Below are 26,413 nucleotides of genomic sequence, written 5' to 3' on the forward strand. Positions count from 1 at the left end.
TGTTTGTTTTCAGGGCGATGGCATCAGTTTTCTGGCTGAGTATGTTCCTGGACTGGGTCTAGTCAAATTGTATAGGTTATCAAGAAATGTTAGTGGTCGTTATTATTATTATCGTGCCCCATGTCAAAAGCTTTTAAATGCCTCTAACTCGCAGAGTCCTTGGTTACCAGTAAAATGTGTGTAGGGAACAGGAACCTTAAGGAAAATTGTAAAGTTATTTTTAGATATTTCTGATTTTATTTTAGTTTTTGTGATTTTTGTGTTATTAAAAAACAACCCCCCTCCTGGATTAATTTGAAGCAAATCTCAGATATTATATATATTTCACGTGAAAATGTATATTTATAAATATTTATAAATGTAGATATATTTAAATATATAAATATTTCAGTATGTATTTCTAAAAGCTAAGGACTTTTTTTTTACATCTTTATTGGAGTATAATTGCTTTACAATGGTGTGTTAATTTTTGCTTTATAACAAAGTGAATCAGTTATACATATACATATGTTCCCATATCTCTTCCCTCTGGCGTCTCCCTCCCTCCCACCCTCCCTATCCCACCCATCTAGGTGGTCCCAAAGCACTGAGCTGATCTCCCTGATCTCCCTGTGCTATGCGGCTGTTTCCCACTAGCTATCTATTTTACGTTTGGTAGTGTATATATGTCCATGCCACTCTCTCGCTTTGTCACAAGCTAAGGACTCTTTAAAAAGTAACCACAATACTATTATTACACCGAAAAATGTAGCAGCAATTCCTTAATGTTGTCAAATATCCAGCCAGGTTTCACTGATTTTATCATCAGCTTTTAATTTCATGGTTGGTGTGTTTGACTCGGGATCTTTTGATAAGTCCATATGTTGAGACTCCTCTTAAATCTTTTTTTATCTACAGGTTTCCCCTCATGTTATTTTTCCCCACAATTTACTTGTTGAAGAAACTGAGTAATTTATCCAAGAGGGTTTTTCATAGCCTGGATTTTGCCAGTTGCTTCCCCTTGATTTTTAATATGTTCGTCTGTTATGTGTAGTTACATAAAACCGATAGAGCTAAAGGTTTAGGCTTGAGTTTAGAGTAGAAATGCCTCATAAGTGGTGGTGTGTACACTTCTATCTGGAGACACAGAATGCTCGCTTCTTTCTGTTTGTGATGTGAGTAGCCCTTCATGGTTATTACCTTGACCCAATTTAGCTTGTTAGAGGTTGCTAAATAGTAATATTTTAATTCTATCATCATTTCTTATGGCTTTGCTGGAATACTTTTCATAAAGAGAAGCTTCTGTCATTTGGTTACCCTGAAATGCACTTTGTATGGGAAAGTAAAGTAAAGGCTTGATTCTTTTCCTTTATTAATAGGTTTTAATGAATTTAAACACTGTGAAGATTTCAGAGGCTATAGTCTTCCTCACCGCTCTCGTTTTTCCTTTCCTTTGGTTACTCTGAAATCTAGAATTTCTCTCATTCATATTCTCTCTCTCTCTCTTTCACCCAACTTTGTGGAGCTTTGGGGAAAGAATTGCAGACTCATTCACACTAAAGTACAAATGACTAATAACAACTTATAGTATGACTATTTCAGAGAGATTTTCTGTTGAACTTGCATCAATGTCTTAAATTAGAGAAATGAAAAGAAGCTTCCTGGATAAGAATAGCATTTGTATGCACTTACTGTTCTGTGTCATCTGCTCTAGTAAATGACTTACATGTGTTGTAAGGTGTTCATGTTACCCCCATTTTACAGATGTGAAGAACAAGGCTCGGGTTGTTTAGGCTCAGCTAAAAAGTGGCAGAGGTGAAACTAAACCCTGGGTTGTCTGGCTACAGAGCCAGAGTACTGAATCTGCCTTTGTGATACAATTTCAGGCACCTTGAACAGGAGGAGACGGGGATGAGGGAGAGAAGGGCTTCCCAAGCTTGAAATCATCAACCTGACAGACCCAAGTTATTCGTTGTGTCAGTGTGTAAGGCAGAGCCTGGCAATCACCCACAAAACCAAAGATTTGCCCCAGGACTGTTAACTGTGGAATGGTTCTCTGCCTCTGCCGCAGTAGTGATGATACCTCTGCCCCGTCGGGATCCTGTCTACTCTGGCTTCTCCTCCATCTTGTTCACTTGGGCCAGCCCCAGTGGCCTTTCTCTTGTTCCTCAAACACGCCAACCTCCTTTCAGTCTCAGGGATTTGCACCTACTGTTTCCCTGGATCTTTACATGCCCGGCTTCTCCTTGACATTTAGGTCTCAGCTTAAATGTCAGTCTTGCAGAGACACTTTTCCTGACCATCCTCTCTAAAGAAGCCACCTCCTACCCCCCAATCACCCTCTCTTTCCCAGTTCTCAGTGTCTTTTCTAGCTCTTATTACCACTTGAAAGTGTCTTCCATCTTTGGCTACCAGAATGTAGGGGGAACATGGCCAGTTTTGTCCACGGCTGGGACTCTGGAGCCTGGCACATGGTAAGCACTCAGAAAGCCTTTGTTGAACACATGAATCGGTTCAGGCATCCTTTGCTCGTTGCTTTCTACATGGAGGTCTCACCAGCCCAAATCCATCACCACTGGTTCCAATTAATCACCAGAACTGCCACAGCTGTTACGATCTATGCTTCCATCTAGAAAGTCAAAGGCTTCTGCCTTTTGTGTTTATACCCAAAGCTTAACAAAAATGGTCAGATTTAGGGCTTCCCTGGTGGCGCAGTGGTTGAGAGTCCGCCTGCTGATGCAGGGGACACGGGTTCGTGCCCCGGTCCGGGAAGATCCCACATGCCGCAGAGCGGCTGGGCCCGTGAGCCATGGCCGCTGAGCCTGCGCGTCCGGAGTCTGTGCTCCACAACGGGAGAGGCCACAACAGTGAGAGGCCCGCGTACCGCCAAAAAAAAAAAAAAAAAAAAAAAAATGGTCAGATTTAGTTCCAGTTATGAATTAGGCTGAGGTCAAGATGATTCAGATTTTAACTGAAACCTGTTTGCTCAAGCTTGTCTGTTTCCTCTGACATAGATGGTGCTGGGAAGAGGAAAGAGGTAGGGGAGCATGTTTTTAGGCCATGTTTCATAGCAGATCCATCTCACTCCTCAGTTTTGAAACGTGGCATCTGTCTTAGTCGGCTTGGGTTGCTCTAACAAAATACCTAGACTGGTGGCTTAAATAACAGACATTTACTTCTCATAGTTCTGGAGGCTAGAAGTCCAAGATCAAGGTTCTGGCAGATTCAGTTCCTGGTGGGAGCTGTCTTCTTGCTGTGTCCTCACAAGGCAGAGAGTGAGAGAAGGAGCTCTGGACTCTCTTCCTCTTCTTACAAGGCAGGTAACCCCATCACGCGGGTCCCACCCTCATGACCTCATCTAAGCCTGATTACCCCTCAAAGACTTCACTTCCAAATACTATCACGTTCAACATATGAATGTTGGGGGGATACAAGCATTCAGCTCATGACAGCATCTCTCGAATTCTCCCTTCTTGATGTGAACCTTGAATGCCTCTAGGCGAAAGAAAATGATGACAGAAATGGAAGCATCTCAGACATTCTTCCAAAGTTGGATGGCAAAAGCTCTTGATGGCCCATGAAAATAAATTGGAAGCTGATGGGTTTGCTCAGTTAACCAGTGGCTTAGGAGACAGTTCACAGGGCAGTGCAAAATGCAGTCCTAGATACACCTGTATCAGAATCACCTGGCAGGGGGAGGGGGTGTTTAAATGCCAATTAGTAAACCACAGAGCTGCTGAATCAACATCTTGGGGGATGGGGCTTGCGGGCCACATTCTGACAGGTACTCAGGTGTGTCTTACGTTCCCTAACGTTTGAGAACCACTGTTGTTAGAAGTGAGATTGTACTTTATCACAACCAACTTATCCCGAGGAGCCTGAGGTAAGTCGCCTCGATCACGATGCCATTTCATGCTAGGGTTTTTGCTTCTGGCCCGCTTCCTTTCTATGTCACAGGGGTGTGAAAAGTGAGACTTGCTGACCAACAAAAGATGTCTCCAAACATTGCTAGAAGCCTCCCCTGTCAAGAACCTCCTTTGCTTTTTTAGATGCTGCCTTTATTTTATTTATTATTATTATTATTATTATTATTATTATGTTGGCCATGCTGAGCCACTTGCAGGATCTTAGTTCCCTGACCAGGGATCGGACCCAGGCCCCCTGCAGTGGAAGCACAGAGTCCTAACCACTGGACCGCTAGGGAAGTCCCCAAATGCTGCCTTTCTATTTCTTACCGGAGGAAAGGCATAGTTTATCCTCACCTAGATGTAAACATTGTTTAATATTCAAAGTAATAATTGGACTCAGACATCTCTCTCCTGTTTCTTCTTGTCTGTATGGGTCTTTCTCTGAAAGATTCTCCCCCGACCACTAATTTCTCTTTATTATTTTCCCCCTGCTGCTCTGAACCGTCTTGATCCTTCAAGAGCAGATTCAAGTCTGTCTTTGTCCACTAAACTCCCGCCTAAGTCAGGCTTTTTTCCTCCCTGGAATTCCCAAAGTTGTTGTACCATATTGCTTAGGACTTAATTGTGTTCTCCTGTGGTATAAATTTGAAGACAAAGAGCTTGAAGGTACTTTTGTTGAGTACTTGGTAAACACCTGATAAGGGCAGGTTGATTGGCTGGTTGATTGGATCGTTAGGTGAACATTGCAGAACAATGGGGTGGGATGCAGCGGAGTTGAGCTCATGAAGGAGGGAAATTCAAAAGGAAACATTACGAAGTTTCTGGTATGTATACTACTGATGGGAGGATGGATTTTTTGGCAGCTGTAGACTTATTAGTCTACCTAATATGTTTAAAAACAGGTCTTACTTAGAAACGTAAATCTTTATGCCTTTATTTCCTCAAGTTTAGTAGTGAGGCAATACCAAAGCGTATTTATAAAAGTATGTTTTTTTAGGCATAAATGAAGCAGGGCTTTTTAGAAAACTTTAGAAAGGAACTGAAAATTAATTCCTGTTTCATAAATAAGGTTATATACATTTTCTTGTTCCATCCTAAAAAGGTTTAAACAGTTCTCTGCAAAATTCTGTCCAGGTACATTTCTTTGGATCTAATGAAAATGAGATCTAATTTTCACCTTATGTTTAATGTTGCTGAGGGCTGACTAGAGAAGTTACTGGTAACTACTTTTTTATAAATTAATTTTTATTGGAGTATAGTTGATTTACAACGTTGTGTTGCTGGGAACTACTTTGAATGTAAGACGTGCCTTTTTGTCTGGCAACTTCTCATGACTGCCTTCAGTCAGGGAGGGAGGAGAGAAGGAGACTGAGAAACAAAGTAAGCATCTTAAAAGTTTGATGTTTTTCTGTTCTATGTTGCGGACTGCAGCCTTCCATTCCGTACTTAAGGGTCTCAAAGAGATGACGCTATGATACCATTCTAGCCCCTCTCTAAAAACATGAGCTGCTCTCTTCCCCTTTCTGTTTCTACATGGATCACCAAGTAATTACCCTGTTAAGAGAACTAGGTTTGAAAGTGTTCCTTAGCCTTATCGCCTCCCCCACTCCCAGGCATCTGGCTTGTTGTGTGTGCATCCATCACTCTGGAAAAACCCTTCGAGGCCTTGCCAGCCCTGCACACAGACATTTTCTTCGAGAGCCAGCAGGGGTCAGCTGGAACACCGGCTGCTCTGGCCACTGGTCTTGCCAAGACCAAGACAGCACAAGGAGCCGTTTGTTGGTTCCCTGAGCTGAGACAGAGCAGTTGCTGAGTCTTCAGGGATGTCTGATGTGCCTTCCCTACCTTTTCGCACTGCCCCCTGCTTTGCACCACTTCATACCCCTAAGCGTTCACGCTTTCCTGGGCTCAGTACCCTTTCTTCCCTCCCATCAACATCTAAGCAAACGCCACAAACCATCTCTTTTCCCCACTGGAGTGGAGCTCTTCTGTCTCTTTTAAACTTAAGCTCTGCAGTAGTTAATTTTACAGTTTTATCCTTGTGAACGTGCTATGGCCTCTCTCTTGCCATTCGCTGACCTTGACCCCGGTGTGGGGGAATTCCAGCTTGTGGCCTAGAGGGAGGGAGACCTGGGGGAGAGAAAGGTGCAGAGGAGAGATCTGCCGGGAACCATCCCATGACCCACCAAAGGGTTTTGCTGTCCTAGTCTGAAGAGAGCAAAAATCCCATATGCCTCAGGGACCAAGCTCCCGTCCTTGAATTAGTAGTGACAGAAAAGCTGGTGGCCATGAACTGCCCAAAGGGTCATGCATTGTGAGAACTGTTCCTTGCAGTATTTTTTCAGTGGGCTATTTTACTGAGACATCTCTTACCTGAAATCCTCAAAACTGGACCAGCTACATAATTTGTGGGATCCAGTGTAAGATGAAAATGTAGGTCCACTTGTTCAAAAACTATTAAGAACTTCAAGTCGTTGACTACAGAGCATTAAACCAAGCACAAGGCCCCTCTGAGGAGCCCGGAGCCTGGTGTGACTGCAGGTCGTAAACCTACGATTCCAGCTCTGCTCCAAACATACGTAGGAAGGCCCTTCCTTGTCCTGGACCAGGGGCTCAGTGTGAGGGCTCCACATCTGATTTCTCCCCTGTCCTTAGGAGCCGGTGTCCTGGAGAGGGAGAGAGATACACAGGGAGAGTGCGTGAGACTTTACTCGACACATACAGGACATACACTGTTTTAAGCTCGAGATTCTGCAGTAAACAGAACAACATCCTTGCCCTCATAGGGTTTGAACTCTAACTGGGAAGACAACAGCTAACAAACAGGCAAATACTTGCAGGTAGTGTGTCAGATAGTGACAAGTACCATGGAGGGGTGCCAACGTGGAGGGGTGGCGTCTTGCGATTTTATGAGAGGTGGTCGAGAGGGGCTACTTGAGTAAAGGCCTGGAGGGAGTAAGGGAGTGAGTCATGCAGGTATCTGAGGGGTGAGCATTCAGGCAGAGGGTCTAGCAAGTGCAAAGGCCCTGGGGCCTCTCAAGTTTGAGGGAGAGCAGGAGAACAGTGCGGCTGGGCATGGTCGATGGGGGTTTGGAAGGGGTAGAAGTGGAGAGGGGAGGCGAGATCTCACGCAGTAAGGACTTTGGATTTTACTCTGGATCAGATGGAAGCTTTGGGTGTTTAGAGCAGAGCAGGGTCGTCATCTGACTTAGGTTAAAGGGCTCCCTCTGTACTCTGTTGAGAAGAGATTGTGGGTGCAGAAGAGTGAAAACTGGGTGACCAGTGAAGAGGCTCTTGCAGTAATCCAAACGGCTTTGACCAAGCTGCTCCTGGTGGAGGTGATGAGAAGTGGTCAGATTCTAGAAGTATTGTAATCTTAAAAGGAAAAGGGGCCCGGTCTGTCTTGTTTGTCACTGTAATCCTGTTGCCAGACACATGGTCTGGCACATATAGGTGCCCAATAAATATGTATTAATGAGCCAGGAGTGAATACAAATTAACACGATTTCTTATGAGATGTGAGAAATAACATTAGAAGAATGAAATGAGGCAGAATACCTTGCCAGCGTTTTTATCCCCATTTTGCTTCAATGAAATCTGCAAAAATGTTCAAGGTCAGTTCAGCTGAAATAAATTACTCGTCTCAAGGCCATACAGCCCGTCAGCCTAAATACGCTAAAGTGGACAGTAAGACAGTACTTTCAGTGTGTGATCCATAGGTGGCGCTGTCTCTTGTTAGGGCTTCCTCTCCACTAGGTCACGTGCATGAGGCCACTTACATAGAGTGTTAAATGCAGTTTTTCTTCCTTTTTTTTTTTTGGAAAGAGTGTTTTATCGCTTTTTTTTTTTTCATTTAAATTTTTTTGGCTGCGTTGGGTCTTCGTTGCTGTGCGCAGGCTTTCTCTAGTTTTGGCGAGCGGGGGCACTCTTCGTTGCAGTGGGCGGACTTCTCACTGTGGTGTCTTCTCTTGTTGTGGAGCATGGGCTCTAGGTGCGCGGGCTTCAGTAGTTGTGGCTCACGGGCTCTAGAGCGCAGGCTTGGTAGTTGTGCCAGGGCTTAGTTGCTCCGCGGCACGTAGGATCTTCCCGGACCAGGGCTCAAACCCGTGTCCCCTGCATTGACAGGCGGATTCTTAACCACTGCGCCACCAGAAAAGTCCCTAAACGCAGCTTTAGCTGGAGTTTATACTTGGTCTGTAGAAAATTAGATTAGCTTCTCCAATAATATGGTAAGGCTCTCTCGGAATTATATATACAAAACTAACATTTGAAAATGTCATTCTTCCTTAATGGAACATTTAGATTATTATTTAAATGATAGAAAATTCGTCTCAATATTGGAAATACAGCAGTGCCTACATGTTGTAGAGGCCTTCACTGATTGATGACTGTTTAATTTTATTTCCTCCTCTGTGTGATTCTGGTATATGTATGTATGTGTGTATATATATATATATATGTGTGTGTGTGTGTGTACATATATATTTTTGAGGGGTTTTTGTAAAAAGACTATTTGTGAAAAGACCACATAAGGTATGATAAGACTTAGTTTCCTTACTGAATTTGTGCAGGGAGGTGGAAGTACAGGAAGGGGTGGCGTAGGGAGGGGGTATCAGGAGGAGATGAAGCTCCAGTAAAATTTAGGAGGCTGTGAGGTTTTGTGGGACAGTCTGTGAGCACTCTTCAGATGGTAAGTTTCCTCCAGCTGTGGCCCTTCTCCAGCCGCTAGGCCATCTTTCTCCACCCAGAAAGCTTGCTGAAGCTGCACCACCTGGCAAGGTTGCTTCCCCTTGAGCCGTGAAGCTGGCTAGTTCTTTCTTGTCCAATACCCACCTCCTTGCCATTGGAGTTGGTCATCCCAGATGAAACCTGGCCTAAGTCAGGCGTTCTGAGATTCCTGTCTTTTCAGTCTTGAAGAATCAGACGATGAAAGATTCCAGTGGATCCATGGCTTTTCTCTGCGTCAGGAGGAGTAAACATCCCCTTACAAGATGACTCGTGTCCCCTAGAGAGTCCCTGGGTGGTTGTAGAGCTGTGGGCCTCTGAGGATGAGACTCTGTTCTTCACAGGATTAGGATGCAGAGCTCCCAAAATGTAAGGCCTTCAGGACTGCCTCTGCCAGGACCTGTAAAAAGTGCTCAGGCCAAGAGAGTGGCTCAGGTTGCTTTCTCTCCCAGCAGCAGATTCAGCAGATGCGTGCCGTGAGCCTACCATATGCCAAGCTTTGTGCTGGGGAAACAGCAGGACACAATTTCTATCCTCGACCTTCCCTTAGAATACATTTTCCTCCTCTTGGACTCGTTTGTAGCCAGATTTTCCTTTCATAATACTGCTTGTCTTTGGTTCTTGCTGAAAAGTTTCCTGTAGTCCAGGGCGGGACAGTGTTGTATCTTTTCACCTCCCCATCATTAATGTTTTGTCTTTGTGGCATCTCATGGGTGACAGGTTGGCTCCAAGAACCTCTGGGCGTCATGTCCTCGTTCAAGGCAGATAGAAGGGGCTGCACCAGCTACGTCTGTTTCTTTGATCAGAGAAGTGTGTCTTCCCATAGGCTCTCAGCAGACTTCCTGTATCATTGCATCACCATCTCTAACTAAAAGCAACACCAGGGGGATGGGTACCTGGTTTTGGGAAGAAGAATTTTGGGAACGGCTCCTGACGTAGCCAGCTGCGAACATCTGCCCCAAGGGCCATTCTCTCTAGTCAGATCATGCTGTTCCGTACAAGTTGCCATAACATGTCGACATCCGGGTCATTCTGTCACATCCATTTGCTCTTGGGCCACTGTTTCCTTCCTGTCTCTGTTGCCTGTTTTCGTCCTGGCTGCCTCTCTCTGCCGCATCGGTGACTCCTGGCCTTAGAGTGGCTTGACCTTGACCACCTGTTCATCCCTCCCCCACCTCCAGCTCTCAGGCGGCCACTGGACACAGTGCTGAGAAGACGTCTTCCCCCAAGCTTGCTCTCCTCCTCCTGGCCTCCCGTGAGCGGGTCATGAAAGTCTGTCTCCTCTGTCGCTATCATTGGAATCACTGGATTCAGCCTGCATTTCTCCCTCTCTTTCGCCTCTGACACCCAGAGGTCCAGGAGTCCCGTGCGTCTCATCTCGGGAATAGCTCTTGCCGCCTCCACTCCCTTTGCCTGGCCCCAGTTCCCCTTCAAGTCCTGATTGCCTCACCCTGCTTCAAGCCATCCTCCAGACTGCCATGATTATCTTTATGTAACTTGATTTGATCGTTCTCTCTTGACTAAAAGGCATTCACGGTTCCTTATTGTTTGAGTATGAAATAGAAGCATGGCATTCAGATCCCATCCTGCCCAGCCCGTCACTCCAGCCCCACCTCCTCCGTGCTCTTTCCCTTGTCACTCGTCACTCGAGGTCTTCAGTTTCCCAGATCAGTCTCAGGGCTTTGCTGTCGGGAACACTTGTTCTGCCCTCCCCGCTCAGTGACCTCCTTCTCGGCGTTATGGACCCGGCTCAAATATAACCTCTCTAGGGTGGTTTCTCTCAAACCGAATCATGTAGCCTTCTTGTCTCCTATTGTACTGTTGGTATCACATTTGCGACATGGTTTTTCACATGCATATCCATCTCCTTTGAGAGAATCAGTCTCTCTCTCTATTTTTTTTTTTTTTCGGGGGGGGTTGGCGTGCAGCATGCGGGATCTTAGTTTCCTGATCAGGGATCGGACCCATGCCCCCTGCAGTGGAAGCACAGAGTCTTAACCACTGGACCGCCAGGGAAGTCCCAAGAGAGAACCAATCTCTGATGTAGCTTCACATCTTCAATAGCTGCCGCAGGGCCTGGTATCATAGCAGGTGCCCTGAAGATGTTTGTTGAACAAACATTTTTGAACTACGGTGGATAGCCGTGGAGGAGATTTCCTGAATGTTGTGCGTTTGGTACATTCTTCACATGCGGTCAGTATGAATCCTGAAAGTTTAGTGAAGAAAACTTCAGAGGACAAATGTTTACTGCAGTGGAGAGCTCTTCAGTTTCCAGGATCGGAGGTGGTGTGTGTGGTTGGTGTTTTTAGAACAAGGCAATGGCTCAGCCCCGTGGGAGCAGATTGCATGAGACAGGCACCCAGAATGGGGGAGATGATGCCAGCCAATCTGTCAGATTTCATCATCTGCTGGTCTTGGGCTGGGAAGATTCCTAATACACGCCTCTCAGACTTAACGTCTTGTGAGGGACCGCCTTCAGTTTTCATCTTCTGCAGGATACGTATACAACCCATCTAAAAATAATATTTTAAGAAAGTATATTATTTATTTCAAGTCTAGTAAATGAATCTTGGTGTATTGGATTTATTAAGCATGGATTCTGATCATTTCTGCCCTGTGGGGAAATCTACAGGCATGGGGAAGAGGCAGATCTCTTTTATGGTTATAGACTTCTCAGTCAGCCAAGAAATAACATTTGTTTTCTTTTAATTTTACACTGCTAAAATTGCAATTATATAATTGTGAAAAAGCGGTTTGGGTAGTAGTCCATTTAAGACTCAGTGATAGAGGGGGCTGTTACTGTGGACAAAAAAAAAAAAGATCAGTGATTTTATTTATTTATTTTATCTGGGAAACCTACTTGCTGGTGGGTGTGGGCATTGGCAGATAAAATGTGTGGGTTGGTAAGTTGTTTGTATATACTTGCATGACTGTGGGTGAGTGTGTGTGTGTGTGTGTGTGTGTGTGTGTGTGTGTGTGTGTAGATCAGTAGTTACAATAAAACCTCTTAAGTTTAGAAAAACGGTGAGAATGACATAGTGAACTCATGGACACGCATCCATCATGTGTAAACATATATACTGCCTTTCTGTACTAAAAGTACAGTCATTGCACTTGCCTTGTAACCGATCTCCAAGCTTCTGTCCACATTCTCCTTAATCAGCTCAGAGAGCCTGTTAGGTTTTTCAGTACACCAGTCAGGTGATGTCACTTCTCTGCTCCAAACCCTGAGCGACTCCCTATTTCCCTCAGAGTAAAAGGTCTCCTTTAGCAGATAGATAATATTTGAAACATATTATAAATGGGTTAGATATCTTTCCTGCACACTGTTTATGTTATTAATTTTCTTTTCAGTGCTCCCTTTCAAACATGCTACAAAAGTAACCTTCAATCAAGGTTTAATTACCGTTATTTTCAAAGCAATTGTATCTGAAATAATGGGGTTTCACTGAAAGTTTTCTAATTTTTTTAGTCATCGAAGTTGATGATAGTTCTTTCCATCAAGTCGAAACAAAGAAGAGGACAAAGCCGTATAAATATAATGTCTTAGGTACTTTCCTAGAAAAATATTTCCTCTTCTGGTTCAACTGGAAAAATAAGCAATTGGTAGTTGCTAATGAGCTGGTACTATTCAGGATTTTTTGAGGTGAACTTCCATTTTTAAAATAGAAAAGAAATTATTCTGATGGGTTTAAGTATATCATCTCTTCTGCATTCCACACATGGCTTTGTATGAAAAAGAAAGACACAGTTCTAAATGGGTGACTTGGCAGGAATACTGGTGATAGATGATCTTATGGGAGACGGAGTGTGTGTGATAGGAAGAGCAAGCTAGGCCTTGAATGTAGAACTCTGGCCTCTTTGGACCAAATACCGAGAAAGAACAGTGTGCATTTCCCAGTATTGTTGCTCCAAAGGTGTGGCCACATATCAAAAGCAAAAATCCATTGCTGGAACAATGAACTTGAAGTTGAAGAAGAATGTTGTAAGGCTCCCTTTTATGTAATGAACTAAGTCCAGGTTTCATATGTGTGATGGCTTAATAGCTGGTAGGTGACCTTTTATTATTTTTTCTTCCACTTAAAAGATTAAGCTGTATTCAGAACAGAGTTGAAGAGAGAACAAAGAGTCAGTAAGCTAGTAGCATAATTCGTTGAGTCATGAGAAAATAAAGGCTTCCACACACACACAAGAGCTCGGCTTGGCTTACACACAAGTCTGTCCCTTAAATGCCAAAGGCAGTGTCACGTCTTCTTTCCTCCCTAAAGGCTTAGTGCCAGGCACTTGAGCCCCTTTCCTCTTTTTATCATTGAGGTTTTCCTATCCTTTCTGTAGATTAAAAAAAATTCTTCTCACTCCCCTGAAACTGCCCGTGAAGGTCGCCATGGCCTCCACTTTGCTAAATCTAAAGCTCAGCTCTCTGCCTTCGTCTAAATTGGCCTCTCAGCAGAGTTGACACCCTTGATGACTCTCTCTTCTAGCAAACACTTTCTTCTCTTGTCTTCCAAGACCTCATACCTCCCCCACTGACTACTCCTTCCCAGACACTTGCTGCTTCGTTCTCTCTCCGTGGACGTGGCCAGGGCTCAGACCCTACAGCGCTTGTTCTTCTCGACTTGACTCCCTCCCTTGGGAACCTCGTCTGGTCTCCTGGCTTTATATGCTCACGACCACGCAGACATCTCTGGCCCACATCCCTGAATTCCAGACTCATGTAGCCAACCATCTCTTCTGTGTGTCTACACTTCCGTCGTCATGTGTCTAGACCCGAACCCCAGATCTTTCCTTCAAGTCAACGTCCCTTGGAGTCTGTTGCATATCAGTGAAGGACAACTTCATTCTTCCAAGTGCAGGAAACATCCCTGACTCCTCTCTTTCCCTCACATTCTACATCTAAGCCTTCGAGAAATCATGAGATCCAGATCTTATTACACTTCTCACCACCTCATCGCTACCCCTTTAGTGTGACCTGCCAGAGCCCCTTGCGTGGGTGATTGCACTTGCCTTGTAACTGATCTCCAGGCTTCTGTCCACGTTCTCCTTAATCAGCTCAGAGAGCCTGTTAGGTTTTTCAATACACCAGTCAGATGATGTCACTTCTCTGCTCCAAACCCTGAGCGACTCCCTATTTCCCTCAGAGTAAAGGCCCACAGGCCTTCTAGGAGGCCTGTAGGGCTCTCCTAGATCTGCCCTCTTCCCTACCCATTGCCTCTCTGGCTTCCTCTCCTAATAAATCATTCACTGCAGGTACAATGGCCTCTGCTTTTCCTTGACTATTCCAGATGTGATCTGTTTCCATTTTAGGGCCTTTGCGCCTGTGTTCCATCTGCCTGGAACGTCCTTCCCCAGACATGTGTGTACTTAACTCCTTCATTTCAAGCCCCTTCTCCAACGTCGCCTTCTTCCTGATGACCCTAAGGGCCACTGCAGTCTGCAACCCCCCAGCACCCCTCATCCCCCTTTTCTATCTTTTTCCATAACACTTATCCTCTATTAACGTACTATATAACATGCTTATTTATTATGCTTATTATTTTTCACTGTTAGCCTCTTCAACTAGAATGTAATCTTCACGAGAGCAGGGACTTTTGTCTATTTTATGTCCTACCATCTAGTATGGTACGTGGCACAAGTTCTCAGTAGATACGTGGTAAATGAATAAAAGAAAGTTGTGGATGCTGGGAGCCACGGGCTGGCTTTCTCCCAGATACTATGACTTGTTCTCTCTCAAGCCTTATTTTTCCCTCAAGACCCCACTTTCTGAAGTGTTCGTTGTACGGGCTGGGGCAGGAGTGAAGTCTCCCTTGGGATGGTTTCTGGGAGAGGGAGGAAAAAGAGAGAAGGGAGCGCCTCTTCTGCTCGTGCTGTAATGAGTTGGCTTGTATCAACTTGAGTGATGGAGCCAGTTGGTCAGAGGGCCTGGCCTGGTCTGATGTAGTTTGTATTCTGATGTTTTTACTTAACATTATGTCATGAGCACTTCCCCACTTTTTTCTTTTCTGTTTTTTTTAACGAATGTTATTCGGATGGCTACATATTTAAAATACAGTCCTGGTGACTCAGCCCTGAAAGCTGACATGGAGCTAAACGTGGAGATGATCTTGGATTGCTTTTAAGAACCAACGGGTAAGGTAACATTTAAGAGCAGTGGTTCGAGTTTGGCTCTCTGGGTGGAATCCTGCCTCTGGCCCCTCCCAGCTGTGTGACATTAGGCGATTCACTGAACTCAGCCTCTGTCAGACGGCAATAGTAACAGTGCCTGTACAGTACCTGGATCTGTCACAGTAACAGGGTTGTTCTGGAGGATGAGAGTTCATGGTTATAAAGCACTTGGAACCTTGCTGCCCCGTGTCTTCTTCAGACCAGCATGATTAGCAAGCCCTGGTGGTGGTGGTGGTGGGGGGGGCTGGTCAGTAATGCAGACTCCTAGGCCCCAGCCCAGATCTGCCAAATCTGAATCTGTATTCTCACAAGCTCCCCAGGTCTTCCTGTATACACTAATGTCTGAGAAACAGTGACTTCAAATGGTGACTGGGACATATTGAATACTCTATGATGTTGGTTCAGTTTTGGAGCAGTTCCAATTTTGGACTAGTCAGACCTCTGAAACTTCTTTCTTGTCTGTGTCAAGCAAGCTTTTCTAATAAGTACCTGTGGGATCCCAGGCCCCTCACTGTACATCTCTGGCCTTCAGCTTTCTCATCTGTGATGTGAAAGTCAGAAACGAGTAATTTCAGAAGCATCCTGCCAGCTCTGGCCTTCTGGGATTCAGTACTCCTTATCAGTTCACATTTTACCGACCAGAGAGTTTCAAAAGACCAGGATTTCTTTTGGAAACTGGATAAGAGTAAGGCCTTGGAAAAATGTTCACAAATATTCTTGTGGTGCAAGCTAACCATGCCAGAGTTATTGGTCTTTTTTTTTTTTTTTTTTAATCTCCCAAGTACATCTTATTCTGTCTTAATGTCTGTTTGACATCACTCTCTAAGAACCAGCAGGATCTTGGTGCTTTTGGTGGAAGCTACTCCATCATTAACCTTTTTAGAACAAAAAACCGTGCCTTTAAAAATTATCTATCTTGGGCTTCCCTGGTGGCGCAGTGGTTGAGAGTCCGCCTGCCGATGCAGGGGACGCGGGTTCGTGCCCCGGACCGGGAAGATCCCACATGCCGCGGAGCGGCTGGGCCCGTGAGCCATGGCCGCTGGGCCTGCGCGTCCGGAGCCTGTGCCCCGCAACGGGAGAGGCCACAACAGTGAGAGGCCCGCATACCGCAAAAAAAAAAAAAAAAAAAAAAAAAAAAAAATTATCTATCTTTTGGTGACACAACTGCTTCATAGGCTATATATTAGAGCAACAAATTCTAAGAGATTAATCTTCTAAAATGTAGTCAGTAATCATGGTCTGTTAGTCTGGAAAGGCTCCTAGAAAATAGCTCTTATTTTATAGACCAGGAAAATGAAAAGGATGGTGCCTCTCTTGAAAACATTTCCATAACCACTTTCAAGATTTCCAGCATCTTTCCACCATTAACAGAATGGAGGTCAAACTCCTTGGGCTAGTTACTAGTCTTGACTCATCTTGATTTGGCCTCAGATCATCTGTTGTGGACTGAGTGGTGTTCTCCCAAATTCATATATTAAAGCCCTAGCCCTCAATGCATCTGTTTTTGGAGATAGGGCCTTTAGGGAGGTAATTAAAGTTAAATGAAGTCATAGGGGGTGGAGCCCTAATCCAATAGGACTCATGTCCTTACAAGAAGAGGAAGAGACACCGGAGAGCTCTCTCTCTGTGTACACACAGAAGATATGCCACATCTGATACACAGTGAGGGGGTGGTGGTCTATAAACCAGGAAGAGAAATCTCACCAGAAACCAACCCTGATGGCAGCTAATCTTGGACTTTTAACCTTCAGAACTATGAGAAAACAAATGTCTGTTTTTTTTTGTTTTTTTTTTTTAACAATTTAAAAGTTTTTTTTGTTTTATTATTTACTTTGGTTGTGCCAGGTCTTAGTTGCGGCAGGCAGACTCCTTAGTTGTGGCTCACAGGCTCCTTAGTTGTGACACATGTGCTCCTTAGTTGCAGCTCACAGGCTCCTTAGTTGTGGCATGCGAACTCTTAGTTGTGGCATGCATGTGGGATCTAGTTCCCCGACCAGGGATTGATCCCGTGTCCCCTGCATTGGAAGGTGGATTCTTAACCACTGCACCACCAGGGAAGTCCCAAATGTCTGTTGTTTAAACCACTAGTTCGTGGCAGTTTATTACAGCAGCCTGAGCAGACTGACACATCATCCTTTCAACTTTGTTATAGCTCCCCTTGGGTCCTCCTCTCCTCCTAGGTGTCCAGGACTCGCCTTCTTCCATATCTTTGCTCCTGGATCCTCTTAGGGTAGCTTTCCTCTCTATTGATGGTGTCAAAATCTTAGTAGGGTCTTTGCAGATGTAATTAGTTAAATAGGGTCTCTGCAGATGTTATTAGTTGAGGGTTTTGAAAGGAAATCACATAGGGGAAAAGGCCATGAAGATAGAGGCAGAGATTGGAGTGATGCTGCCACAAACCAAGGAATGCCAGGAGCCACCAGGAATTGGAACAGGCAAGGAAGGATACTCCTCTAGAGCCTTCAGAGGGGAGCACAGCCCTGCTGATACCAATTTTAGCCTTTTGGCCTCCAGAACTGTGAGAGAGTAAATTTCAGTCCCCAGGTTTGTGGTAATTTTGTTATGGCAGCCCAGGAAGCTAATATGCCTTTTTTTCTTTTATTCTTTTAATTTTGTTGAAGTATAGTTGATTAACAACATTGTATTAATTTCTGCTGTACAGCAAAGTGACTCAATTATACATATATATTCTTTTTCATAGTCTTTTTCATGTTTTTTTCCATTATGGTTTATCACAGGATATTGAATATAGTTTTCCCTGTGCTATACAGTAGGACCTTGTTGTTTATCCATCCTGTATATAATAGTTTGCATCTGCTAATCCCAAACTCCCAATCCTTCCCTCCTCCACCCCCCTCCCCCTTGGCAACCACAAGTCTGTTCTCTATATCTGTGAGTCTGGTTTTTTTTGTAGGCGTGTTGATTTGTGTCATATTTTAGATTCCACGTATAAGTGATATCATATGGTATTTGTCTTTCTCTTTCTGACTGACTTCACTTAGTATTACTAACTTCACTTAATATTCCATGTTACTGCAAATGGAATTATTTCATTCTCTTTTTATGGCTGAGTAATATGCCATTGTATATATGTACCACGTCTTCTTTATCCATTCATCTGTTGATGGACATTTAGGCTGTTTCATGTCTTGGCTATTGTAAATAGTGCTGCTATGAACATAGGGGTGCATGTATCTTTTTGAATTATGGTTTTGTCTGGGTATATGCCCAGGAGTGGGATGGTTGGATCTAATATGCCTTTTCTGACACTCCCAGGGTGAAGTTCCCAGAGACCCTGTACTTTTTCCCTAGACTTTCCACCTACTGGTATAGGCTATTTACGTGCATCCTACTGTTTCACCAAGACTGGCTTCCGGAGGGGAGGATCTTTGAGCCAAGAAAATGCTCATCACAGAGCTCTGGATATTGCAGCCTTCATGGTCCACAAAAATGTCAGTGCTGGACTGTTATATTTCCTAAGGGAAATACTGTAATGTTAATTGCCCAGGACAAAAATCTCAGAATGATGAAACCTGCATGTGATACTTCCCAGATTAATTTACATGGAAGCATATAGTAGAGAATGAGAGTTTTCTGTACAACTGATTTAGTGGTGGTTTATAGAAACTTTATGAGGAACATTATTATATAGTAGAAAGGGCACCAGACTGGGAATTTAAAACTTTGGGTTGGGGTTTGAGTCAACATCCTGCTTATTCGTGGTCGTGATGCCTTGGACAAGTCACTCTCTGGGGCTCAGGATCAGTATCGGCAAAATGAGGAAAAAATTGCCAATGCTGCCTGCCACGTGGGGGTGTTATGAAAATTCTATGAGGTAGGTTATGAGAGAAGGCTCTGGAAGGTGCAAAGCCTCTTAAGAGTGTGAGCTGGTTGACTGTTATCAAGGTGTCCCTGTGGAGTCATAGTCACAGAGATGCGGGATTTAGACCCATAAGCGAGTTAAAGGATCATGTAGTGAACTCCCTAATTTTATATGAAGGAATGATGAAACTGTGACTTATCCATCTGGTTTGAATCAAGGGGACCCACAGTGGGAGCCTGTGCCCCTCCTCACTGCGCTGAGATGCTATGTGTACAGAACAAAGGGCCACAGTGAGCAGGAAACCTGCAAACCTTCTGCTTTTGCAGAAACTAACCAAACTGAGTTCACCTGACAGAATGGACAATTAGAACAAGTACACAGTTTCCAGAAGCACAATAAGAACTTCATAGATAATGTTAAACTCATTTCATAAAATGATTCTTTGGAAGTCATTTTGAAGAATGTGATAAAAAATCTTAGCAATCACAGTCTGTTAAGGGCACAATTTACAATGGCATTTATTCAGGGCTTAGGTTGTAGGGTAATATTATATCCTAGATTATCTGACAGGGGTGTGGGTTTTTAAGGCAAGTGGATTAGATGGAGATGCCCAGAGAAGACACTGACAAGTCAGCAGCTCTCAACGAAAGAGGAAGATGAATGATCGTGTCAATGATGTGTGGTAGAGATTGACAGCCTAGTTCTTGGATCTGAAACTATTAAAATGCTAATTCTGGTAATCCCACATGCTTGCTGAGGAAGGAAGGATAGAAACATGTTACAAGGCACTGTAGTTGCAAGTGATCTGTTAACTTTAAAATATCTTTTACTGTGGGAAGGAAATAACAAAGATCAGAGCAAAAATAAATGAAACAGACTAAAAAGACAGTAGAAAAGATTAATAAAACTAAGAGCTGATTCTTTGAAAAGGTAAAATTAGCAAACCTTCAGCTAGACTCATCAAGAAGAAAAGAGAACACATAAAATCAGAAATGAAAGAGGAAATGTTACACCAGATACTACAGAAATATAAGCAATCATAAGAGAATGCTGTGAACAATCATACACCAACAAATTTGACAACGTAGAAGAAATGGATACATTTCTAAAAACATACAACCTACTATGACCGAATTGTGAAGAAGTAGAAAATCAGAATAGACTGATGACTACGAAGGAGATTGAATCAGTATTCAAAATGTCTCATCAAACAAAAGTCCAGAACCAGATGGTTTCACTGGTGAATTCTACCAAACATTCAAAATATATAAAATATAAAAGAGGAGGGAACGCTTCAAAACCAATTTTATGAGGGCAGCATCACCCTGATACCAAGAACAGACAAAGCTGCCATAAGAAAAGACTGCTACGGTCTAATGTCCTGATGAACATAGCTTCAAAAATCTTCAACACAAAATTTGCGAACTGAATTCAACAATACATTAAAAGGATCATATACCACCATTAAGTGGGACTTATCCCAGGGATGTGAGGATGGTTCAACATCTGCAAATCAATCGATGTGATACACCACATTAACAAAATGAAAGGTAGAAATCATATTATCATCTCTATAGATGCAGAAAAAGCTTTTGACAAAATTCAACATCCATTTATGATAAAAACTCTCAACAAAGTGAATATAGAGGGAAGGCACCCCAACATAATAAAGGCTGTATATGACAAGCCCACAGCTAACATCATAATGGTGAAAACCTGAATCTTTTCCCTCTAAGGAACAAGACAAGGATGCCCACTCTCACCACTTTTATTCAATATTGTATTAGAAGCCCTAGCCAGAGCAATCAGGCAAGAAAAAGAAATAAAAGGAATCCAAATTCAAAAGGAAGAAATAAAACTGTCATTATTTGCATATGACATGATATTATATATAAAAAACTCAAAAGATTCCACCAAAAAAACTGTTAGAACTAATAAACAAATTGAGTAAATTTTCAGGATAAAAGGCCAACATGCAAAAATCTGTTGGGTTTCTATATGCTAATAATAAACTGTCAGAGAAATTCAGAACACAATCCAATTTACAACTGCATCAAAAAGAATAAGATATCCAGGAATAAATTTAACCAAGGAGGTGAAAGATCTGTTCACTGAACACTATGACATTGGTGAAAGAAATTGAAGGAGATACACATCAATGGAAACATATTCCATTCTTATGGATTGGAAGAATAAATATTGTTAAAATGTCCATACTACCCAAAGCAATCTACAGATTCAATGCAATCTCTATCAAACTTACAAAGGTGTTTTTCACAGAAATAGAAAAAGTAATCCTAAAAGTTGTACGGAGCCACAGAGACCCCAAATAGCCAAAAGAGTCTTGAGAAAGAGCAAAGCTGGAGTCATCATGCTTCCTGATTTCAAGCTATATTACATGGTATTGGCAAAAAAAAACACAACAAAAAATCAGACACACAGATCAATGGAACAGAATAGGGAACCCAGAAATATACCCACGCACATATGATCAGTTAATTTACAAGAAAGGAGCCAAGAAAATACTATGGGGAAAGGATAGTCTCTTCAATAAATGGTGTTAGAAAAATTGGACAGCAGCATGCAGAAGAATGAAACTGGACCACTATCTTATACCATACACAAAAATAAACTCAAAACGGATTAAAGACTTGGACATGAAACCTTAAATCATAAAATTTCTAGAATAAAACATAAGTGGTTGGCATGGACATATATACACTACCAAACGTAAAATAGATAGCTAGTGGGAAGCAGCTGCATGGCACAGGGAGATCAGCTCGGTGCTTTGTGACCACCTAGAGGGGTGGGATAGGGAGGGTGGGAGGGAGGGAGATGCAAGAGGGAAGAGGTATGGGAACATATGCGTATGTATAACTGATTCACTTTGTTATAAAGCAGAAACTAACACCATTGTAAAGCAATTATACTCCAATAAAGATGTTAAAAAACAAACAAAAAAACCCATAAATGGTAAGCTCCTTGACATTGGTTTTGGTGATGACTTTTTGGATTTCACACCAAAAGCAAAGGCAACAAAAACAAAAATAAGTGGGACTGCATCAAACTAAAAAACTTCTGCACGTCAACGGAAACCATCAACAAAAGAAAAGGCAACGTAGGGAATGGGAGAAAATATTTGCAAATCATACATCAGATAAAGGGTTAATAATCAACATATATAAAGAACTCATGCAACCTAATTGCAAAAAACAAACAATTTGATTAAAAAATGGGCATCTTTCCCCCCAAAAAGACATACAGATGGCCAACAGGTACATGAAAAGATGCTCAACATCCCTAAGCATCAGGAAAATGCAAATCAAAATCACAATGAGATGTCACCTCACACCTGTTAGAATGGCTGTTATCAAAAAGACAAGAAATTACAAGTGGTGGTGAGAATGTGGAGAAAAGGGAACCCTTGTGCACTGCTGGTAGGAATGTAAATTGGTGCAGCCATTATGGAAAATATTGGAAGTTAATTAAAAAATTAAAAATAGAACTATATTGATAGCAATACCACTTCTGGGTATTCACCCAAAGAAAATGAAAACACTCATTTGATAAGATATATGCACCCCTGTGTTCATTGCAGCGTTATTTACAATAGCCAAGATATAGAAATGACCTACAGGGAATTCCCTGGTGGCCTAGTGCTTAGGATTCCAGGCTTTTCAGCCTGGAAAAAAATAGTGAAATCTCATTATTTGCAACAACATGGATGGACCTTAAGGGCATTATGCTAAGTTACATAAGGCAGACAGAAAAAGAGAATACCTTATGATCTCACTGTATGTGGAATCTAAAAAGACAATTAAAAAAACCCAACATAAACCTCATCTCATGGATATAGAGAACAAATTGGTGGTTGGTTGCCTGAGGTGGTTTGTAGGTGGGGCTGTGGGCGAAAGGGGTGAAAGGTGCAAACTTCCAGTTATAAAATATATTAAGTCACAGGGATGTAATGTACAGCATGATGGCTGTAGTTGATAAACACTGTACTGCATGTTTGAGATTAGTTAGGAGAGTGAAGCTTGAAAATCCTCATCTCAAGAAAATTTTGTAACTATGGTGATGGATGTTAACTGGACTTAACTGTGGTGCTCTTTTTGTAGTATATACAAATACTGAATCATTATGTTGTACAACTGAAACTAGATAACGTTATGCCAATTATTCCTCAAAAAACATCCTTTACAGTTACTTTAAAAAAATTTATTTTTTGGCTGTGTTGGGTCTTTGCTGTTGTGCACAGGCTTCCTCTAGTTGCGGCGAGCGGAGGGCTACTCTTTGTTTTGGTGGGTGGGCTTCTCATTGCAGTGGCTTCCCTTGTTGTAGAGCCTGGGCTCTAGGTGCACGGGCTTCAGTAGTTGCAGCACATGGGCTCAATTGCAGTGCATGGGCTCTAGGGTGCACGGGCTTCAGTAGCTGTGGCACGCAGGCTCAGTAGTTGTGGCTGGCGGGCTTTAGAGCGCAGGCTAAGTAGTTGTGGCCCACAGGCTCAGTTGCTCTGCGGCATGTGGGATCTTCCTGGACCAGGGCTTAAACCTGTGTCCCCTGCATCCGCAGGTGGAGTCTTAACCATTGTGCCACCAGGGAAGTCCCAACATCCTTTACTTTTGAGGAAGATTTCCTGGTTCATTAGGTGAAAGAATGCTTTATCTTGCTAAGGAAATAAGAAATACGAAGATGAAACATGGGTAATAACGTTTTCGGATGGGAGCTTGTTTTATTTTCTAAAGAAAACATTTGGTGGAAAGGTTCTGTGATTGTGGCAAGGTGTATGTCTCAAATTAAGGTTCTGCTTTGCTAGATCTATGAAGAGCTATGTCTTTAAATGACTTAACAGGACATTTTTAAGCAACTCAGCACTTGGCAGATTTCATTTTGACAAGCAGGAGCAGGTGGGTGGCTCAGGCTTCTCAACCTTGAAGAGATGACCCCGAATGACTTTGTTTTTTCCTGATAGTTGCAAGATAAAATAAGATTGAATTAAGGAACTTGGGAAAGTTACCTCCATTGTTCAGGTGAAAGGGAGAGGAATTTGTGAGAAATAGAAACAGGTGTAAGGAAAGCACAAGATGACATAACGTAAGCCCTGGGAAGCACACTGGCAAGGCGGAGTCCCTGGGGGTGGTGGTAACTTGCAAGAACAGTTTCTTTAGATAAAGAAATGAAACCCAACCAGCAATAGCGCTCATACAAGCATGCGTACTTTTCTAATTTCTGAGTTTGAGATCTGTTTTTCTACAGTTGGGTGAGAGACCTCAGGGCTGGGGGAAAACATCTTCCTGCGGGCTTGTGCCTTTTCAGAGCTCTGAGAGGCTTTCAGTGCTTTGAAAAAGTACGTAACTTTTCTGAAATTGTTTCAAATTGTAACCATCTTGATCTCATCTTTCATTTTTTCCCTAATGATTCTATTTTCTTTCTTCATCTCCCTCCCTCTTCTGCTTCCTCTCCTTTCTCTCCCTCCCAGTCTGGGTAAAATTTCTGGCACCTGGCTTGTTTGCCAGGAAAAAGACAACTGCTTGCGCAGGAGAAAAGCCTTTTCTGCATGCTGGGCTGCGCTGGGATCCGACCCTCCTGGCTGGGACGGATAGCTGGGCTGTGTAATGGCTCCTGGGCTCCTGCAGAGGGAAATGCCCCTCCTCGGACCCCTCTTCCCAGGATGTGGGCAGGTTCAGGGATTTCCTGAAAGATTTTGAAATCCTTGAAGTCTGCCTATGTTTCCAAAAAATGCTTTGGTAGGTTAATCATTTACTTAACATTTTGTACTTGGGAGCATATGATGATGGTGACAGAACATCCTCTGTTGTTTGGCTTCTCAGAGAAATCTCTGCGCCCTGCAGTCTGGGGACATATGCAAAGCTGCGGTCGGCGACTGCTGGGAGAATCCGTATGTTGGACTGAACAGGGTTAGAGTGGGGTGTTTGATTTGCTTTTGTTTGGTATAAAAATTCTATCAGTTTCTCTTGTATTCAGATCTCACACTGCATTCATAAAAGCTTTGTAAACCAGGATAAAGTTACATTAAACTTTAAAAATTATGACTCCTATTTGTACTGTTTCTTCTTTCACATCACTTTCTCCCACTGTTCTCTTCTTAGATATTTCCATGAGTCTATCTATACCTATGAAATAGAAAATTAACACTAATTGTTTATATAACGTGAATTCCCAGAAGACTGACACATGAAGCAGTCAGATGATTTAAAAACTGTTCCTTCAGTTCTTACATTTCATTTTGCTTCCTCCTCTCACTTTCCTCTCCCTCCTCCTCCTCTTTTTTTTTTTTTTTTTTTTTTTTTTTTTTTTGCGGTATGCGGGCCTCTCACTGTTGTGGCCTCTCCCGTTGTGGAGCACAGGCTCCGGACATGCAGGCTCAGCGGCCATGGCTCACGGGCCCAGCCGCTCCCGCGGCACGTGGGATCTTCCCAGACCGGGGCACGAACCCGTGTCCCCTGCATCGGCAGGCGGACTCTCAACCACTGCGCCACCAGGGAAGCCCATATGTTTGTTTGTTTATTTATTTATTTATTAAAAATTTTTTTTTTTTTTTTGGCTATGTTGGTTCTTCGTTGCTGCGCGTGAGCTTTGCTCTAGCTGCGGTGAGCGGGCGCTACTCTTTTTTTTTTTTTTTTTTTTTTTTTTTGCGGTACGCGGGCCTCTCACTGCTGTGGCCTCTCCCTTTGCGGAGCACAGGCTCTGGATGCGCAGGCTCAGCGGCCATGGCTCGCGGGCCCAGCCGCTCTGGGGCATGTGGGATCTTCCCGGACCGGGTCACGAACCCGTGTCCCCTGCATCGGCAGGCGGACTCTCAAGCACTGCACCACCAGGGAAGCCCCTGTGGTAATTTTCTTATTCCTCACCTGTTTGCTTTAGACTTCTCCTTTGTGTCTTACAGGTCTTGGACACGTGAGACTTTTCTATTTCCACAGATGCATAATGTGTTGATTTGAGGGTTTGGAGAAGAACATCAAATAGCATGATCCACCCAACTGACCACTTTGTGGGGATGAATACAAAGATTAATATTCCCTTCAGTAAGACCAGAAAGACAAGAGACATTTCCTAGAACTCAAACCAAGGCTCTAAACATTGCACACGCTTCTCCCTGTCAAATTTTGCAGGTGTCTTTAACTTCACTTTAAAAGTTTTTGCCCCTCAGTGTTCCTAAATGTAGATGAAAATCTGGAACAAGAATGTGATTAGACAACGGGGAAGGTCTGGTTTGGGAAGGCTGTCTTGCCACATTGAAACAAGAAGCATTATAAACAAGTGCTTGAGTGACCAGCAGTCCAATCATGGAGAGCCAGCCTGTTGCTAATCTAAGTAATCAAGGATGTTTTGACAAAAGAGGGCCTGGACCACCTGATTAATGAATCTGTTATAAACAATAATAATGTAAACTAGTGAAAGGAATCTTAAGGGGAATTCTGTTTGATCTGCGGGGCTTTTGTTGACCGAGTTTGGACAGACATATTAACAAGGACGTGCCGTGTCACTATTTGTCATCATTGGTGTAGTTGTTGAGTCAGTTTTCTCTATCTCTGCATCTTCTTCTTTTGCTTCTTCAGACCTCCCATAATTTGCTTTCTCTACTGCTTTCATGTTCCAGCCTTTCAGACTTGATGAGTCTGATGTCTGCCTGAGCTGACCAAACGGTTTCATGACCTTCCTGCTCTAAAGTCACATTTACACATTTTCATAGGTCAGCAGCAGGGAGAGACTGGCAGTGTCCACCAAGTGAAGATGGGGTACGTTAATTTTGTGGTCTTTTCGCTCTGTAGGGTTTTTTTTCCTTTGTTCTTTC

At 43.2% G+C, this 26,413-nt stretch overlaps 1 long non-coding RNA gene across 3 annotated transcripts in view; it reads left to right on the forward strand.

The window, feature by feature from the left end:
• Positions 1-26,413, forward strand: part of LOC116742309 — a 190,988-nt gene that overhangs the window by 21,849 nt on the left and 142,726 nt on the right. The gene's annotated exons all lie outside the window — the stretch shown is intronic.

This window comes from Phocoena sinus, chromosome 17, assembly GCF_008692025.1.
Source record: "Phocoena sinus isolate mPhoSin1 chromosome 17, mPhoSin1.pri, whole genome shotgun sequence".
NCBI classification, from domain to species: domain Eukaryota; kingdom Metazoa; phylum Chordata; class Mammalia; order Artiodactyla; family Phocoenidae; genus Phocoena; species Phocoena sinus.